The sequence below is a fragment of the Macrobrachium nipponense genome, chromosome 7 (genome assembly GCF_015104395.2).
Source record: "Macrobrachium nipponense isolate FS-2020 chromosome 7, ASM1510439v2, whole genome shotgun sequence".
NCBI lineage: Eukaryota > Metazoa > Arthropoda > Malacostraca > Decapoda > Palaemonidae > Macrobrachium > Macrobrachium nipponense.
Window position 1 is genome coordinate 100218636 of NC_061109.1, and position 5000 is coordinate 100223635.

At 48.4% G+C, this 5000-nt stretch overlaps 1 protein-coding gene across 1 annotated transcript in view; it reads left to right on the forward strand.

Moving 5' to 3' along the window:
• The window catches only part of LOC135217784 (mediator of RNA polymerase II transcription subunit 12-like protein), a 375610-nt gene that overhangs the window by 252706 nt on the left and 117904 nt on the right, over positions 1 to 5000 (forward strand).

Consider the following 5000-nt stretch of genomic DNA (forward strand, 5'->3'; position numbering starts at 1 on the left):
CTGTCGGCGATTTCCATCCAGTATACTTTTTCAACTCATCGAAGTTCATATGTTGGAAATAATTAATTGAGGGTGGCTACTGCCCTGACATCATGTGCTTTCGGGAAAGAGTCAGGATTGGCTTGCTTAATAAAGTACAGGATTTGTTGCCTGATGCCTTTAATGGATAAAGTTCCACCTTTTTCCCTCCTAAAGAGGGGACCCGACGAAGATGAGGAGGTCCTAGACAGAAAGGCTCGTAAGGTTGTAACTGGGCAAAGAGATACATCTTGTGGAAGGGGTAGTACCTTCCAAGGTTCCCACCTCATCAAAGGATCTTCATTCTTTGCTAAAAAGCTACGTTCCGGAGAAAGTAGGACTTCTCCTGTGGGAAGGAACTGAATATGATCCGGGTCTCTGGTATAGAGCCGACAGTTCTGAAATTCTTGCTCCTGAAGCTAAGCTTAATAAGAATAGGGTTTTTCTTAAGAGCATTATAAACGAGCATGTGTCATTATCGGTTTCGGAAGCCAGTTTAGGACATCGTTTAAGAACCATGAAACTGACGTAGGCCTAACAGAAGGCCTAAGCCTAGCACATGCCTTAGGAATAGACGAGAAGTAGGAATCCGTCAAGTCTATGTTAAATCCAATTGAAATATCTTTTTCAAAGCTGACTTGTTTGTCGTAATCGTGCTAGCTGCTAAACCTTTTTCAAATAAGGATCTGAAAAAGGATATAGCTGAATTAACTGTCATGATTCTAATATCCGAATCTCTCAGGAAGGTTGCTAACTTTTTGACAGCAGCATCATACTGCCTCAAAGTCGAATCCCTTTTATCGGATTCTAAGAATAGAATATTCTGAGGGTCAATATTCGCATCTCTTTTTGCCGCAAACTTCATGAAATCCATAAAGTTAGGGTTTTGAGAATCCCTGAGGAAGCGAACACAGTCTTCATTTGCACTGACTGGGAGAGCTTGGGACTGGGGATCTGAAGAGGACGAAGGCCCAGTTCCAAAATTAGAGGATACCAGCTGCTCTTCGGCCAGTCTGGGGCTACTAGAGCCACTTGACCCTTGAATGTCCTGAGTTTGTTCAATACTTTCATGAGGAGATTCACTGGAGGGAAGACGTAAATCTTCTCCCAGTTGTTCCAGTCTAGAGCCAGGGCGTCCGTGGCATAGGCCAGAGGGTCCAGGTTGGGGGCTACATAACACGGTAGTTTGTGGTTCGCTTGTGATGCGAAGAGGTCCACCTGTAGCCCTTGGACTCTTTGAAGGATCCATTGGAACGAACTGTTGTCCAGTGACCATTCCGACTCTAGGGGTACTGATCGGGATAGGGCGTCTGCTATGACGTTTCTTACTCCAGCTATGTGAGTGGAGGAAAGATGCCAACTGAACTTGTCTGCCAGGGAGAAGATGGCTATCATGACGTGATTTAGATGACGTGACTTGGAGCCTCCTCTGTTTATACAATGTACTACCACTGCGCTGTCCAGGACTAGCTTTATGTGGGAGTACTTGGGTGGGCGTAACCTTTTTAGAGTCAAGAACACTGCCATTGCCTCCAGTACGTTTATATGGAACTGACGGAACTGAGGTGACCAAGTCCCTTGAACCTTTTTGACCTGGGAATACCCTCCCCAGCCGCTTAAGGACGCGTCTGTGTGGATGGTGACCCCTGGTGGAGGGAACTGAAGGGGTACTGACATTGATAAATTCTTGACTCTCGCCCATGGCCGAAGTCGATTCTTTAGAATCAGAGGCACTGAGGATAGTTTGTCCCTGGACCTGACGTTTGCTCGCGAGCGCCAGATTCTGGTTAGGTCTTTCAGTTTGGCTTTCATTAAGACGTTTGTCACTGATGCAAACTGGAGAGAACCCAGGATCCTTTCCTGGGCTCTCCTTGACGCTAGTTTGTGACTTAGAAATTGCTTGACTGACTTTGCTATTTCTTTCCTTTTGGTTGATGGAATCGACAGAGTGTGGGATGCTAGATTCCATTGAATGACCCAGCCACTGAAAGTTTGACTCTGGAGTGAGTCTTGATTTGGTCCTGTTTATTTTGAAGCCTAGATATTCCAGGAACTGAATCACTTTCAGAGTAGCTCTGTTGCATTCCTCGACTGTTGGGGCCCAGATCAACCAATCGTCGAGATACGCTACTACCATGATCCCTTGCGATCTGAGTTGTTGCACTACCACTTCCGCTAGCTTCGTGAACACTCTGGGTGCCACGTTGAGTCCGAATGGAACTACTTTGAAGGAGAATGTCTGGTCTCCTATCTTGAAACCCAGATACGGACGGAAGTGTCTTGCAATAGGGATATGATAGTAAGCGTCTGTAAGATCGATAGAGGTGGTGACGGCCCCACGGGGAAGTAGGGTCCGCACCTGTGAGATCGTGAGCATCTTGAACTTGTCGCAGCGGATGGCTAAGTTTAAGCGGGACAAGTCTAAGATTACCCTTCTTTTTTGTGAGCCTTTCTTTGGCACGCTGAACAAGCGACCTTGAAATTTTAATCTCTTGACTCTCGCTATAGCTCCTTTTTTGAAGGAGATCGTCTACGTACTCTGTCAATTTCCTTGGAAGGAAGTTGACGGAAAGGTCTGGATGGAGGTGGGTTCGTCAACCAGCTCCAACCCAGACCTTTTGACACTATGCTCTGAGCCCATTGGCTGAAGTTCCACCGGTGGCAAAAGTGAAACAGCCTCCCTCCTACCTGAAATTCTTCATTGGTTCTGGTAACCGCCTCGGCCTCCTCTGAAGTGCTTTCCCCTGTTAAAGGGGTGCCTCCCGATCCTCTCCCACGAAAGGAACGCTTACCTCTACCTCCCTTACCCGAGCGGTCATACTTCTGAGAAGCTTGACTCTCGAAGGCTTGATTGTAAGCTGGAGAGATGGTGTAAGAGGTGGAGGGCTGAGGCTGAGGGGATATCACATAAATTGGCTGTGATTGACCTTTAGAAGTGGAGGGTTGGGCTGTCTGCACTAACGGTACTGTTGGAACTTGTTGAGGAAAGCGTAGTTGCTTCTTCTGGTAAGGTTGGAAACGCTGGGTTTCTTTTGTCCCTTACCTTTAGAGTCAGGTCTTGCCTCCTCTTAGCCGAAAGGCCCCAACGATCCTTAAGGCTCTGGTTTAACCTGGTAGCCTCTGACTGGACCTCCTTAACCATAGCTTCTGGGAAGAGATCTGCTCCCCAGATGCTAGACGAGAGTAACCTATTCGGTTCATGCCGAATGGTTGCCTCTTGTAGGACATGCTTCCTACAATTCGTCCGAGCAGTGGCAAAACTCAAACATATCTGACTGTACCGTTTGAGTCAGGGCTTTGGTCATGAGCTTAAAAATCGGTTCTGATCCATAAGCCATGGTAGCTACCCTCAGACAATACCATAGAATTGATTGTCTGGCTAGACGCGATTTTGCACTCAAACTCAGCCTGAATAAGGCTTATCTTCTGGGAGCCTGGGTAGCTATTTTCACCAAACTGCTCCATAGCACAGTCCGTTTTTGAGTTTGCCAGCTGAGAATGTATTCGGCAAGTCTTCCCACAATTCTCCAAGTGAGGGGAGCAACGGAGAAGTGGGATCCGCTTCCTTCAACTGCGGTATAGGTTCCCCCTTCTGGGCCGCTGGGATGGTCGCCCTCTGCGATCTTGGTTAGGAACGGGAGCGGGGTACTCTCATCCATTGTAAAAATGGTAAAGGGACTCTTAAATGGTGTATCTTGGTGTTAGAACAATCCATGTCCTCTAAACACCTGAGCATTCTCTCTGAGCCTGGTCTCGTGATAGAGGACTGTCTCCTTAGGTACCTTATCGTCCCGCACCATAGCCGACGGCGTAAGCCTTGCGTAGCCTATGAACGGAGGCTGGAGGTCTTCCGGGAAGAACTCGAAGTCCTCTATTCTTCGAGTCCCAAATTCCGGTATAGAGATGAGACCGTCCTGGAAGGGGGCGTATGACGCTACTCTCCACGGATTGTTCATAGAGAACTGAGGTAGTGAGTCATACGGAGGAAGTTGGGATCCACTCGTGTTGGACAGTGGAGGAGAGGCTAGAGGAGCTTCTCTCCAGCCCGGGCTATAATGGAGTCCTGGGAAAGTAATCCTGGGGGGCCCCCCTGTCCCGACAGACGAGAGATCATTTGCTCCATGCTACTCTTTAAGGACCCAACCAGGTCACCCACCTGTTGCAACAGGCCAGCATTGGAGTCCAAAGCCGGGAGCTGCTGCGGAGGTGGAGGGGAGGCTCTGAATCGGAACCAAAGGTAGCGGAACTGGTGATTCTGCCGGAGTGCGAGATCTCTCTCTGGAGGATTTACTCCTCGAGGACTTAGAGCCGGAGCTAGAAGCTTTAGACCTGGATGCTCCGGGATTCCCGCCTGGAGACTTACGGGAGGAGGAATGAAGCCGAAGTCGTCTTCTTAGACGACGACGACGTCTTAGTCAAAGTCATCACCTTAGACTTGACCTTAGGTCTAACCGAAGCACCAGGAGGAGAATATATTTCGTCACCCGTAAAGCCTTTGGAAGGATGGAGAGGTTGCAGGAGTAGAGAAAAACAGTTACGCCCAAGGGTGACCCTTGGGTGTGACCGTACCTACCTCGACCAACAGGTCGTCTATACCTACCATAGGTTCAACATTAATATCTAGGGTCGCGACATCCGTAGAGATATCCTGGTCCTGATCAGTTATGACGGTGGCCACTGTTGTTGGATGAAGGCGATAGTCGGATCCGCTTCTACCGGGTCGACGTATCCTGTCGCCTTACCTCCGGGGAAGATTAGTAATGCCAACCGCTTCTCTAGGATGTAGGGCTGTCCCTTGGCGGCGTTTTTCCCAAAACCGCCGACCCAGGCCCGCAGGGTAGCCAGTGCGGTATCTCTTACCGCCGGAGCCTGGAAGAGAAGGCGTAGTTTAGATTTAAGAATCACTAAAACTAAAACTTAAAGTATAACTTAAATTAATTGCCTTAAGTTAATATGATGAAAACTTAAGCGCTAAAAAAGAA